Here is a 15,042-nt window from a genome sequence, read left to right on the forward strand (position 1 = left end):
TAGGGCAAGCCTCATTCAAAATGCTGAGTAACGATCTACTAATTATGTGCACCTGGTGTGATATACCTGTGTGTGATTTGAGCCATTTTAAGAGGGCATACATGTGAGGGTGTGCTATCTTTTTCCTCAGTTAGAATAGGCATTTTTGTTGAATTACATTTACAGAAGATCTTGAAAAGACTTTTCTTCAGTTTTAATTATTTAGTTGTATTACTTTAATCTCTCTATTGAGATTAAATAACCATATATTAAAACATGTTACAAAATACACATGGTATCAAAGGGTGTCCTAATTTTTTCACATGACTGTATGCAAGAACAGGCTCAATGATTAATTACATGGACAATTGTGGGTGTGGTGTACACTTTGTAATAATTCTTTAGTATATTACTTGTGTGATGTAAGAATGTTAACTGTTATAATTTTTTAGTATATTACTTGTGTGGTGTAGAAGAGAATTATTTATGTAGAGATACTGCTTGCAAACCAATGATGGTAAGATGATGTCATGGGGTGGGACTGGATAAATCTGACTTCTTCCTACTCCATTCAAGCATGTACTAGGTATAAGCAAATTGATATTGGATTAGCATTTGTTGGATATGTGTAAAATTATGTGTGTTGATATATCAATTGTCTTTACATGCTTGAAAGAAAAAATAAATCAAATCAAATCAAATCAAATTAGTGTTGGCAGTTGGAGATGTGCTACCAGTGCTTCATCTCAAGACATCACCTGGTTCCTGACGCTCTAGTGTTACAATTTAAAGACTATGACAAACCCTTTAATCTGTTAAAAGAGGTTGTTTTGCTGTGGTTCACCAAAAGCAAATAAACTGAAAAGTAGAGGATTCATTTTTACTATTAACTATTCTTGTGCAAGTGAAGCACAACATGTAATCCTGTTGTTTTCCTTGCGCTTATTTTTCTCTTCACCCTCCACACTTTTAAATGTATGAAACCTCTTTTTGTGTCTGTACACAACTTGTCCAGCGCTTTCACAACTGCACATGCTCAGCATACTTGACTTTAATATGAACAAATATTGTTGTGTGTGTAGGTCGTTTTGACTGTGCGAGGACAGCGCTGGCTGCAGCCAATCCTAATCCCCCATTCATTTCCACAAGCAGTTGCTAAGGTTACAAATTACCTTTGGTGCTAGTAAGTGGTTTCTTTTATGACACTGGACGCCCTAATCCTTTTATTGAATACATATTTCATTTAGGATTAACACAACAACGGATGCAGTTGTTCTTAGAATATTCCAACTCCAGCACTCTCTTTTGTTCATACTCATCAGGCACCACTTGCATATCAACACCCAACTCTCATTTAAAATATTAAATAAACGAATAAATCTGACCCCCCATTTTAGTGTTTTCTGTTTTTTCAGATTAGAGCTGTGGAAAGACCTGAGGGAAGTGGAACTCAATAAGACAGGCAGTGTTAGATTCGTAACAACACCGGTATTATCTGGGTTAACAATCGATTTGACCACATCATTCTCTTTTTCAGGTTGCGTGGTGTGTTCAGAGTGTCTTTTTACAGATACCAACAATGGAGACTGTTTCTTTCCTTAACTCACTCTTGACACTTACCATAAAAATAGGAAGGAACTTTTACATTTTCAGGAACTGAATTTCACTGGTTGAAAATGTAAGAGAGTCATGGATTTGACAAAGAAATTCAGTTCATTTTATGGTGCTTATATAATTTGTGCCCTTCAGATGACTTAAACTACATTATCCATGTCCTGCTACGACTGGTGTGGAGCTGTAGTATTTCCAATCTTACTCCACCAGCTCCACGAACCAGGAATCTACATTTGTGCTAAATTGTTAAAGACATAAAATAAATTGAATAAGTTCATTAAAGGCAATCCAAAGAAGATTTATTTATATGGCACATTTCATTCACAAAGCAAAGCAGGCTACACAAAGTATACAAATAAGAAATATGTTATATTTAAATCTTTATTATAAACATAGAAATATATTAAAATTAATTAATTAAAGGATGATAACACAAAGAAATTGGTGAGAATTCAGGATGTAAGCACAAGCTTGATAATGGCTTAATAATCTTTAAATTCCTGGAAGTGTATGTGCAGTATAACTAAAAGCTGCTTAGTAATGATTTTCTGTGGTTGTGAGAACAGGTAACATTCTCCTACCTGATGTCCTCATAGAGTATGATGGTGCATATTATGAAAACTATTGAAAAAAGGTTTTGGCCTTTGTCCACGCAGAGGCTTGCAGACAAACAGAGGTATTGTAAACTCTACAAGTTTTGATTTTCTTCATCTTTGTTAAGGGTTGTATCAGCTGCAGCCTGCAGGTGTTTTGGGGAGACCTGAGTAAAGACCGTTTAAGCTTAACCTACTGGAAATAACAGGGAAGATAGGTTTCTCTGAGTCTTGCCTGGACTTGAATGCTCTGCTTCTCACTGTTTTTAAGAGTATAGTAGAGTTTGTTATTGACTTGATGTGGCTTGTTGAGTTTATATCTGAGCATATACAGCAGGATTTCTAACGTCATCACTCTCTGTTGAGCTGATGAGTTCTGAGGAGCACGGTGCTGCCTTCTAACGTGTTTCTTGTTCTCCATCTTTCTCTTTCTCACATCTGATCCAGGTTGTTTGAACATAGTTGTAGAGTACAGGACAGACGTTTTAGGTCTGCTGTGATAATTGCCTAATTCAGCCTACTAAAAGCACTGGGATGATGTCATCTTATTTGATAGCTAACTATCTGTCCAACCGCTGAATAACTGACTGTTTTGATAATTAGCTGCTGCTAACTGACTGGCTGGCTGAATGACTGATGGGCATATTGACTGGCTGCCTGTCTGCCTGCCAAACTGACTGACTGGCTAACTATTGAGGCTTAGTCCTGCTATGTGGTGAGATCATCATCACTGGCAAGCACAACAAAAGAGTGATGGGAAGAGGCTGTCAGCTTGTGTGTGTGGAGTGTGTGATGGCTTCATTCCTGTATCAACACAGTTCCCTCTGTGGGTGAGTCATTATAGGCCAAGTCTGACCATCATCCCCTCTCATCTTTTTCTATCGTGCACACACACACAGGAAATCAAAAAGCTCTCAGCACGCACGTATACACACACACACACACAGTGTGGGCTTGGGGGTGAAGTGGTGCTTAGAGGGAGTGAACTTGGGGTCAGGGTGGAGAGAGACAAGAGAGGAACAGATAACACTTCTGTTGGACACTGTTTTATTTTCAGCATCTTAAATGGCTGTTTCTCTTGACTGATCCCACAATTTTAAACCATCATATCTCCTCTAAACTCTCCATAAACTACTCTGCATTTTACATTTGGATCATAGTTATATATTTCCCAAAGCTGACTGTCTTCTCTCGCTGTGAAGCATGAGATAAAGAGAGCAGCAGACAGAGAGAAGTGACTGTAAAAGCGGAGCCCTTGTTAGGAGGGACACATGGGGGAGCGGATTTAGTGTAACACCCAGCTGTCTACCTGTCTGTCTGGCTGAGGGAAAGTGGGGTTTTCAGTGTAACACACAGCCAAGCTGTTCTCCTCAGTGGCAGCTGAAAGTGTGTGTATGTGTGCTCTCCTTGCTTGCTTAGTCTCAGGGGTGCTATGGTGAGGAGGAGATAGGCTGACGACCAAAATCCGCCCCCCCCCCCCAGCCCCCAAGTATAGATGTCTCTCGACCAGAGGATGAGAGACACTGACAGAAACAGAGGGAACAACGAGACAGGCCATGCTAGTGTGAAGTCCCACTGTACTTCTGTCGCTTACTCTGTCTGTTTTTATCTTATTTCTGCCAGGTGAACCTCAGTCACCTACTCTGATGATACATAACTTCTGCACTTTTTCTCCTCCTCTCTGTTTCTCAGTCTTTTCCTTCTGATCCGCTCTGCATAACATGCTATTCTTCCTTCCCAAAGTGAAAGGACTGAGTGAGCGGTATTCTTGTCCAGGTTGCTTCATTCTCGTCATCCTCTGAAATGTTATGAGTTTTAACCCACTTAATCCAACCATATAACCCCATTACATTTCCTTCATACATATTTGCTGTTGCAGATTAGTAAATATAAGATGGTTGTATAACACTTACATGACAGAAAATATTTTATCTGCATGTTTTTGTGTTACTGTATATTATGTTATATAATGATATAGTGATTATAATCCATGATTAGATGGAACTTTTTAAACAAAAACAATGTATTTAAAATAAAAATACATAATGTTTTTGACATTTATCACATGAAATTACTTTTTCTTTCAGTTGCAGTTGGATTTTAATACCAATGTAATGTGCAAAGCAGGTACATTTGTTTAGAGTAAACTGTCTTTATGTGTGATAACATATGAAATATCATAGCTCACATACTGGATGTTATTTTTTCTTCATACGGTTTTGTGTGGCAAATGACAATTTTCACTTACATACAAGCTTTTCCTGCCTGGTATCAGTTTAAAAGTTAAAGTGACACCAATTTTTTTTTTTTTTTAAACAAATCTGTAATAGAAAATGTAGCTGCAGGTGGGTTCAAGCCAAATCTTAAATAGTTTTTTGTCCTCATGTGTAGAAACATAATTCTATTTAGATTTAAAACTCACACTGTTGAAGTAAAGTGGAAAGCAAGAGTGTAGGTTTGGTCCGGTAAGGACAAAATATCCTCACCCCCTCCAAACCTAGCCTCACCTGAAACCCTGAAGGTGCACCTGTTTCTAGCCTCTACATAATGATGAGTGATTTTGGCTGTAATGTTACTGAAAAGCCTATTTTTTCTAATAAAAATTCACCCACATTGTACAGAAGGATATTTTCCAAACTATTATACTACTATACTGCTGTAGTGATTCTGGTGACAATAAAAATTCCTCCAAATTATGAAAAAAAAAAAGTTTTCCTAACTAAGGGTTGAGGTTGAGGTATAACCGGCAGACGCACTTTAATGTAAGTCATTTTGGTAAAACTACACTGGGTAAATCATTAAATATTTTTGTAGCAGGCCCATCTCTGTTCAGTGTTGCACTTTGCAGACGGTCCCTGCGCACTCCTTAAACAGCTGCTGCGCAGTGAGACCAGCGTTATTTGTCTGCAGCAGTGGAAGGCTCGTTTTGATAAAAAGAAGCTTGTCTTGTTGCAAAAGAGGCGTCGTTTTATTTTAGCAACGTTTTGCTTATGACCTATTGATCCGGAAACGTCAAATCTGTGACTATCTTTCCAACTTTACCGAAGTCTGCCACTATAACATCGGTGTCAGCCATCGCCTCCTCCGTGTCTGAGGGTAAATATGACATATGCATGTAACGTGAGCTTTAGATCGCCCCCTCCCTTTCACTCAGTCAGACATACCGGAATGATCTAATATGACTTCACTCCAAATGCGCACTGGTTTGCTCAAATATTGGTAGGGACATGTCCCCACCGTCCAACTGAAAAACTAACGCCCTTGCTGTAAAGTAAACCGGACATGTCTTCCATCTGCATAAAATAAAATTTATTACAATAGCGAATACCATCAAAATGTTATTTTTCATTAAAGAATCCTAGCCTTAGTAAAATTAGTATTTTACTTGGGTTCTTCTTAAAGAATAATCTGCATCAGTAATTTCCTCAATGCAGTTATTCTCATTACATTAGAGCAAAACCCAGTAAAATGGTTGAAGGTCGGAACAATAATGTAGTGGCAATTAAAATGGTGGATAACCCGCCTGACCTGCAGGCAGTTATCCCTAATGAGATAATAGTAATCTCTACTAAAAAAAAAGAACATTTACATCCATTCCCTTCCAATCACTTCCATCATGTTGCTTAAATATAGTTTATGCTGTGGATAAATTGAAATATTCTGTGTAAAAAGTGCAAACCAAACTGCCCTTGATGGATTGTGATTCTTATTTTATTGCCAGCATTTAGATGATTCTTTTGGCTTACTTTTTTTTTTGTTTGCTTTGCTATAAAATTATTTAAAACTCAGTTGTGTGTTTTTTTGGATATTAAACAAGAAAATGTTTGAAAAACCTGGGGAAACTGCTACAACTCAGTCAGCGTGCACGTGAGGATATAAATAGACTAGACTATACAAGTACAAACACACCAGATTTCTCAGCCGAGGGGGGATGCAAAATGCTAAACTCACCAGCACCCAGTGACGTGGTGATACTGGTCGTTTTCCTTTAATAAACACAGAAAAACAAACACGGCCTGTGCGGTGACGGGGTTGTTGCGGGGTGAGGACGGTGGCGCGCTGGACACGTCCTCCTGTAGGAAGGAAGCGGAGTTGTGGAAAAAAGCAAACAGGAGCCATGAACGGGTCTCTTTAACCCCTCGGTGAACCCGCGACCTTACCTTCCGACTACTTCCCATTACCTCTGCATGACATTTAGCCCACATACCGCAGAGCGCACACGCACACGCAGCATTGTGTGGGTTGTTTGGAAGAGGTGGAGGGAAGCAGCGAGGGCGGCGGCGTGCTGATCATGGAGGGGTCAAAAGAATGAAAACCACCACGTTCACAGGACAACTACAAGAAGGCATGGGCACGCTGGATGGTCTGCGCGCCCACAGTCAGCAAGGAGGAAAATATTAGGCTGAAGCACAGAGGCTACACGGCCACGGTGCCAAATATTAGACTGAAAAAGTTCCATGTTTGCTCTTTTTATCTCTTTTAGTGGGAGCATGAAAAGATTTACCACAAGCAACAACTAAATCACGTTTTCAAAAATAACTGCTGAAAAGTTATATTTTCCATGACTTTACTTATATATAAACACACATCACATTACAGAAAACAGCATTATTGTATGGATACTGCTGTATTACAGGCAGAAATTAAAACAATAAGGTCAGCATTATTCAGATATTAAAACAAAACGCTCTTGTGGCACAATAATGAGCATCCTAAGTCACTATAAGAACTAAAAAAAATTTAAATCCATCGGTTTAACAGCCAAAAGCCGCATTCGTTTTTTATTTGTTTGTTTGTAAAATGCATTTGAGGGATCACACCAGAATTAATCTCTAGCTTATTGCCATACTATTAATATGAAGACTACCCCCAATGAAAAGCCACTGAATTATTACAGTTTATGACCTATGCAAATCGTTTATGGTGCCATTTTAGTGCAGTATTCCTGGCATGAGCTGCGGTTCTGCACAATATTTTTTTTCTGTAAAAAAATATGCTCTTGTGGTTTTAGAATTTTTTTTCCTCAGAAATTGGTAAACTGTCTCTTTAAAGTTAAAAGATAGCAGGTTAACTGAGTGGAAAGGTCACGTTTGCTTGAGAAGAGAAGTGAAGCGGCCACAGGAGACACGGCGGAGGGCAGATCCACAACTACAGCTGCCACACATGAATGTTTGATAAGCGGGCGGGATAATGGCTCCTTAAGCCTGTCAAACATAAACATCTCCACCACAATCTGACGCCTGCCATCTCAAATTAATAACTTGAACCTCAATAATTAATTATTTGCAATAATAAAACCGAAGTATACCAGTAGGACGGATATCAGTAGGTCATATGTGAGCTGGAACGTGTGTGTGTGTGGTTTAAGTTTGTTTTGCCTTTGTGTAGATTACTCAGAAGAGACGGCAGGTTACATGCAGGCTTCAGTGATTCCAACAGTGCGTGCATAAGGCCTATGCATATGAAAACACTAAGGTTTCAATAGTGGGTATGCGTGGTAAGCATACTGTATTACTGATACTGTAAGCCAATCAGCTCTGTACTGAATCAAACACACCACAGACAGGACATAGTAGCCTAACATTGGAGACTGTATGATGAGAGAGAGAGTCTCACAAAGGCAGACTAGCAACATTTTTTAAATCACTTGGACCATCTTGTACTCTGTTATATCCTTGGATCAACTGTGAACGACAGTTTGGGGCGGATTTCCTCAAATATTAGTCAAAATAGTCTTATTACAGACAGAAGTATTTTGTAGTTCAGTGTACACTTTTAAGACTTAAACAGTGATTATTTCCACATATTATCAATTATCAGCAGTGAAAGCTGTTGAATCTCAAAGGCCAGGCAAAATCTAAATCCTGTGGTTTCAGGACTTTTCACAACAGTTAATGCAATAATAATAATAATAATAATACTTTAGGTTCCTCCATTTTGCATTTATAAGCAGTATACAAACATTTAATAAATTATTTACATTCATTCATCACCTGTCTATACACCAGTCTCCACCATGGACGCCTAAACTAGATGTTGATAAATACATTAATAAAGACTTGTCGTGCGTTATAAAACCTTTATTACATGTTTATATACTGCTTATGACTGCTAAGTTATAAAAGTGATGGAATATTAACAACAGAACCAGGCCCAATAATAATACAGCTCCCTAACTGCTGCCTGTGGTGATGATACAGCACTTGATTTGGTGCAGATCTGCTGCACGGGTCAAACTGCTGCTGACCTGTTGATCTGTGTCCTGTTCTTGTACCTGTAATGCAGTCAAGCTCACTGTCACCCCTCCATCCCCCGGCTCTCCCGCTAGTGATCTGCTTAACCAAACGCAAATCAGACGGGACAGGCGCTGCGACCTGTGAGTAGCTGGCTCCTCAGCCCGACGCGTCCGTAGTCCGAGTGATGTTCTCGACACACACCTGAGATTTCATAAGTGCTACGTAAACCACCACAACACCAATCTGTTGCCTAGTACCCACTAAGTGTCGCTACCACTCCATTAGCCTATGGCAATTCTCAAAACGCACATTTCTTCATTTTAATTACCCTGTTTGCTTTTCACCAGCGATTTGTCCACACTGGGCGCAGAGCTGTGCGTAAAGCACGCTGTGGGCTACCAGCACAGCCACTCACTGTTAGAGAATAAGTAACAGTGACGAAACTGCTGCATTTGACGGAAGATAAACACCAGTTTATGGGAAAAACTGTTGTAGACTATGCGCCACCCCGTGTCTCACACGTTTAATGAGAAGAAATTTGCAACTCAGGGAGATACTGTATGTGCATTTAGCATAAATAACATAGCAGTAAACCTAATGGAATATTATCCGAGATCCTTATGGAAATATCAGTACCTGAGAGTCAATAAAAACTAAACTCTTTACAGACTGCATACATATAAATATATTTTAAACATATCAATACATTCAAGGATGTGTGTCAGTCAGAGATTTGTTTAAGTTACCTAGTAAGCCTACGTCTTAAAGTAACACTGGAAATAACACCAAGTTTAAGAGTGATGTTCTGGGACTTGTCTCAGTTTAAGGCTCCTCATCTGAATGACCTTTCACAGACACTCATCAGTGCTCTGTAGCCGATTCAGGTGGATGGCTAGGCCTGCCCCTCTAATACAACTGAAGTGGTGCTCAGGTGCTAAGTTACCTTTAGATTAATTTAACAAAATCTTTTCAAAGTCCAGAAAAGTAAATGTTAAAGTAGGGTAAGTGCTGGGACTGTGTAAGATACATCTGTCTGTGGTAAAAGCAAATAACCTGCATCTTCCAACAGTGTCAATACATGATAAGTCCATATTGTTACTGGTACAGAGAACTACTGTGTGCAACTGTCCAACCAGCCTGATTGCAACTATTCTTCCACTTCTTTCTGATGCCTTCCTGCCTACTTGGGTCCTCTGTGCAGGAATTGTTCTCCTGAACAATGATCACACCCGTGCAGCAGCACAAACTCAGGCGCACTGAACGGATATGACATGTCCCACCTCTGCTGCACTTAGTGCCTGTCTCAAAAATGACTTGGGGGTAAACGGGCAATCGAGTATAGCAATGTCAAAAGCTGCAGTCAATGAGGAGAGAGAGACACCTCAGTTATGCTCATTGCATGCCATGCAAGCACCACAGTAAACAAAATTTCAGATAATTGTAGCATTAAGGATGACAGGATGAATGTAACCTACACACACACACACACAGAGGACAGGGAGAGACAAAGGCACAGTCACTCAATATGGATCTATAGATCACTCACCCTCACGTTAGTCAATTACAGAATAAAACTCTAATGAAAGTATTTGCCTGCTGAGAAAGATACAAATGGACAGATGCTGTGTATGTTGTGAGAGGAGGTAAATGATGGTGACAAGCAACCACTGCAAGTGTAAATACTTTCTGACTGCAGCTACTGATTTTTTTTTTTTTTACATTGGCCCAGTGCAGTCCTCAGGTCATAAGTAAAAGTACTGACTGTACAAAACGGCCCATTTGTGTTTTATCTTTGTGTATATTATAATAGTGGAGCTTTATTATTGATGCATTGTTATAAGCAGCAAATTAGCAGGTCAAAATGGAACTAGTTTTTATTGCATATTACTGGGAATTTATTTATAATCTACAAAAACACCTTATATTTTATTTGATAAACGTGTTTTGTAAAATCTGAATCTATAAACGATTTAACTAAGGCTGTAAAGTAAAGTAGGATTAAAGTAGCATCAAATGGAAAAGCTCAAGTAAAGTACAGCACGAGTAACTCAACATTTAGTAGAGTTTAGTAGTTGAGAAAATACAGGTTCCTTTAGTTAACCCCTCCAAAAACCCATAGCGGCCTACTTTAAGGAATTTTACCACTTATTGTACCTTTACAAGTATCAGAATGTTTTGTTACATATAAAATATAGTATTATCTAAAGATCTAAATATTCTCTTTGCATTAATATGCTAAGATGATTTGATCAAGGTGAAGCTAATATTACAGCTTTACATTTGGTTGATTCATTTAACCTTTAATTGCATAATATTTTTAAGCTAATCATATGTTGTATATATACAGCATGCAGGTTATTTCTCATTCACACACAGCCTTATAATCCTCTCTACAATATCACTAGCTGAATACTGAAATGTTTAAATGCAAAAGGTGATCTGTGGAGCACATGGCCAGCCCAGCAGCATTGGGGTTAAAAGAGACTGTGTGGCCACAGAGTCAGTGGCCTCGACTATATGCATGTTGTCTGTGGCATCCACATCTCTCGCATTAGTAAGCTTTGAGAGCAACGTCTCAGCCGGAGTAATTACAGCTTGTCAGCTCCTGTGACACCGGGCTAAAGGGCCATCTCCACAGCCTCTATCTACATCTAGGAGTCAGGGCGATTAATCAGCCTTGACAATACGGACCCAAACAGTTAACTAATATCCATAGAGGTTCAATCAACATTTGTGCTACTGTAACTCTGTCCATCACTTTAGCTTTCTAGAGTCCCCAGTGCACTTTTAGGTCCACATATGCCGGTTCTTCAGGGGTTGAATGTTAAAATAAATTGTAGCTGAGCTGAGTAAATGTAGAAGGTTGTGTTTCCTCTTCAGAAAACTCACTGGGGAATGGAACGTGAGCATCATATGTAAAGCTTGGGGCAATGCATCTGATATGCACCCATTATATTTATTTCTCCCACTCTGTCTCTGTCTGCAAATCAACCCATCTACCTGGAAGACTGAACACATGGCCTCCTCCAGCGCCGTTGCTCTGTGTCATATTACTGCTGCAGCTCTTTAACAAGGGGAACCAGGCTATTGTGCAGTTAAACTGATGGTGAAAGAGTCAACAAAAAATGTGCATTTAATTTGCGTTAGCTCCATAAAAGGAGGCTGTATATACTTTTAATCTATTTTCAGTTGTATAAATATATTTTCTGCCATTCCTTCCACTGTCAGTAACAGGAGACACAGTGACAACAACCTTGTGGCCACTTTGTCACCTGCTGGTGGAAGTAAATTCTTTACAAGCTAATACAATCAAATATAGGGTCTACAAAATCAAATAATAGGGAGAGGACATTTTATTTGCCAAATTGCAAATAATTCAAATTCTAAATAAGTCCTATATTCTGTTAGACAATGGCTCATTTCTATTTTTTCTTCAAAAACGAGGCTACTAAAACAATGTAAATGCCCCATGATGGCAGAGTGGTAATAATCTAGGTGCCATGCAGTGCATGTGTGCACATCACAACTGGACCAGAGCTATGGTTAAATAATAAATCCATCAGAATTTTACTTTTAAATCCCTCCCCAAATTTGTTGGAAGCCACCTGTTTCAGAAATGATGACTGGTGAGGAGGGAGAGACTAGGCGAGCCTAATTAATTTTTAAGTGGTGTCTCTGTGGGTTAGAAGAGTAAGAGGGGAGTCCACTTGAGGGATCTGCCAAACTCCTCCAGTTGGTACCTGAACTGAGGGGCAGTGATGTGTTGCTGATGTAGCTCAACAAGCCACACTGGGGGCCAGATGAGAGCTGGGTGGAGGGACCAGAGCCCGAACTGTGCTTAGTGCTCCGTTGGGCGATGGGGGGTGATTTTAATTGAGCTTACCTCTGCAGAGGTAACGCTGACATGTGAAGCCTCATTCAACAAATAATAGAAGACATATCAGACTGGCGATATTAGAATGCAAACACAAACTTTTTCTTGCTCCTTTAAACTTTTTCTGATCACACATTTTGCGATTAGACACCAACAGACTCCAGTGTTGTCATTTTCAGCACATTTCTCATGTACATTACGTTCACATTGAGTCTGTAGACTACAACATGTTACCACGCCGTACAACCATGTGTTACTGTGCAATTTATAATAAAAGTGATGTCTGTCATCCTTACAAACTGTGGGTTATATGCACCACTCACACACATATTGGTCTCCCTGTAGTTGTGAGGGTGCTGATACATTCCCTAGCCCCTTACCCTAACCTCTGCCATGACCTCTAAATGACTAATTCCAGCCCTTAGCTTATCCCTAACCAGAATCTAATTCTAACCCTAAAACCAAGTCTTAACCCTCACACAGGTCTTTCAGGTGAGTGAGGAACAGGCAAAATGACCTCACATCAGTGCTTTCTAAATCTAATTCGTACACTCACGCACACATGAGGATACTTACTGATGTAACACGTTGCCCAGCCCTTTACCCTGTCCTTAACCATCACAGCTCTAACCCCAACTCTTCAAATGACCTAACCCAACCCAAGCCTAGCTCTTAACCTTAACCCTAAAACCAAGTCTTAACCCTCAAACAGCCATTTGAAGGGGAGTGAGAAAGTGATGACTGGCCAAAATGTCCTCACTGCCATGGCATAAAATTCGACCCTGTCCTCACACTGCTGGCCTTACAAACACACGCGCGCGCACATGCGTGCATGCATCATGACACCCGGACCTACAGAGAGAAAGCATCTCTCCCTGAGTGAGCGGAAGAAAGGGGGAGAGGGAGGCCAGCTTGCAACTCCACTCTTCCAGGGTCTCACACACAGGATCCGGGTGCACGGCTCCATTGAGTACGAGGAGGCTTTTGCGTGGAGGATCATTAGAAGTAACGAGTTGACACAAGGTAAATCTTAATGTTGAGGCGCCTTTCTCTACTGGCCCGGGGAGGAGCCCTCATTAACTGTCGCTAACAACCCGTGTAAATACACTGATTGGACAGCTCCGATACAAGCTCCCAGCCCTGCCAGGAAGTCCCCCTAATGAGACCACACAATAAAAACAATAAAAGAAAAGAGGGGAGAGGGAGGGAGGGAGAGAGAGACAGAGAGAGAAAGAGAGAGAGAGGTTAAAAACTTTTGTACTATCTTTGCTATTAAACTTGGCGCCACATTTGCAGATTATTATGACAACAATCACAAAACTGTGCATAATGGATTTTCAGATTAAGGCTCAGTTGTCTTTTGTGTATGCACCTCTAAGTCGATCCATTGCACCCATGAATACATGCACCCTGTGTTGGCAACTGTCTACAGTTAGTCTAATAGCCAAGTTGATTTTGGCGCTGGAGGTCGTTCAATCAGTAAATCATAGGCAAGATGCCATGCATAATTCTAGCCTAAGAAAGGGAAAACTAAAATAGGATCATGCACTGCAGCAGGTCATACACTTTATCTGAGAGTAGGAGGAAATGCAATGGAAGAATATGTAATAATATTTTTTTTACAAAACGCGTTAAATTCTTCTAGTGACAACTAAAAGATTTTACAAATTTTACGCACTGCATAAATCCTCCAGAAACAAGTGTGGCGTGCACATTAAGGCAAAACAGAACATGTCTAATATTTCCTAACATAATGCAATAAAAAAACTGCGCTGTTTCAGGAAACAAGTAATAATGGAAACGGGTGAATTGATCTCATCCAATTGCCAGGCGTCTCACATTTTTTCAGCAAGAAACATATTTTCTAAACTCAGTATTTGGAGTGATACTTTTTACAGTGTAGAGTCTCGGTGCCCCTGCGTGGCCAGCGTGGGACAGAGGGGATTGTGCGCCCCGTCCCGATAGCATCACACAGCTGCTCTGCAAAGGCACAGATCTCCTCGCTGTTCGGTGCATAAAAATGACCAATACACCAAACTGAATACGGATATTTGTGATAAAAGAAGAGATTTGGCAATTTGGAAGACGCGAATTCCACCCCTCCTCCTCACTAAAAATGCCATATAGTCTTTTCTGTATTTCCTAAATATTTTTAGTGTCCAAAAATTAAGACATTTTAGTCGTAAAAAGAAACGGGTCTGCTCAGACAGAACTTACAAGAGTAGCGGCTGGATTTCCATCCGGATCTTGGCAAACTGACCAGAAATAGTAGTGGCCAGTGTCACGTCCAGTCTCAGGCTCGCTCGGTGTCAGTCAGCGGAGACGAGCCCTGCCAACAGCTCTGCAGGGGACGAAGAGTAAAGAGAACAAAACAACAAAAGGTATTTCCAGATACGTTTGATGAAAAACAACAGTGTTGAATTTCCATATCACTAAAATTCTCAACTTTTTTTTTACGTGAATGATAATTAAAGTCAGAAAGTCAAATGCATGCGTGCACGTTTACATGCATATAAACATATGATTAGACAACTCGGTTTAAAAGAAATAACGTAAAGGGGACAAAACGCAGTTGTTTTACCCATCATTGCTCCAAAGTCCCGAGCTGTGTGGTGAGTCCAGGATGGAGAAGCAGGCACATGAGTCTCTCCTGTGTTTGCCAGGGAGGGGTGTGCTGCCTTTTCTGGCCAGCCTCTGCCAAACTGGGGTCAACGAGGGAGCAGAAAATAAAACAAGGCCCTATCTT

At 40.1% G+C, this 15,042-nt stretch overlaps 1 long non-coding RNA gene across 5 annotated transcripts in view; it reads right to left on the reverse strand.

Annotated features, from left to right (window-relative positions):
• Positions 1–15,042, reverse strand: part of LOC109959152 (uncharacterized) — a 30,584-nt gene that overhangs the window by 14,452 nt on the left and 1,090 nt on the right. Inside the window, exons 2-3 of one of the 5 annotated variants that reach the window (XR_002274782.1) lie at positions 14,878–14,998; positions 14,514–14,637 (exon numbers count right to left, since the gene is read on the reverse strand). This is a non-coding gene — a long non-coding RNA (uncharacterized LOC109959152). Of the gene's footprint in view, positions 1–14,513; positions 14,638–14,877; positions 15,037–15,042 lie in introns of those variants that run through there. The other 4 variants (XR_002274778.1, XR_002274777.1, XR_002274783.1 and 1 more) reach the window with 4 other exon arrangements.

The sequence above is a fragment of the Monopterus albus genome, unplaced genomic scaffold, assembly GCF_001952655.1.
Source record: "Monopterus albus unplaced genomic scaffold, M_albus_1.0 scaffold3.1, whole genome shotgun sequence".
In the NCBI taxonomy this organism is placed as follows: Eukaryota; Metazoa; Chordata; class Actinopteri; order Synbranchiformes; family Synbranchidae; genus Monopterus; species Monopterus albus.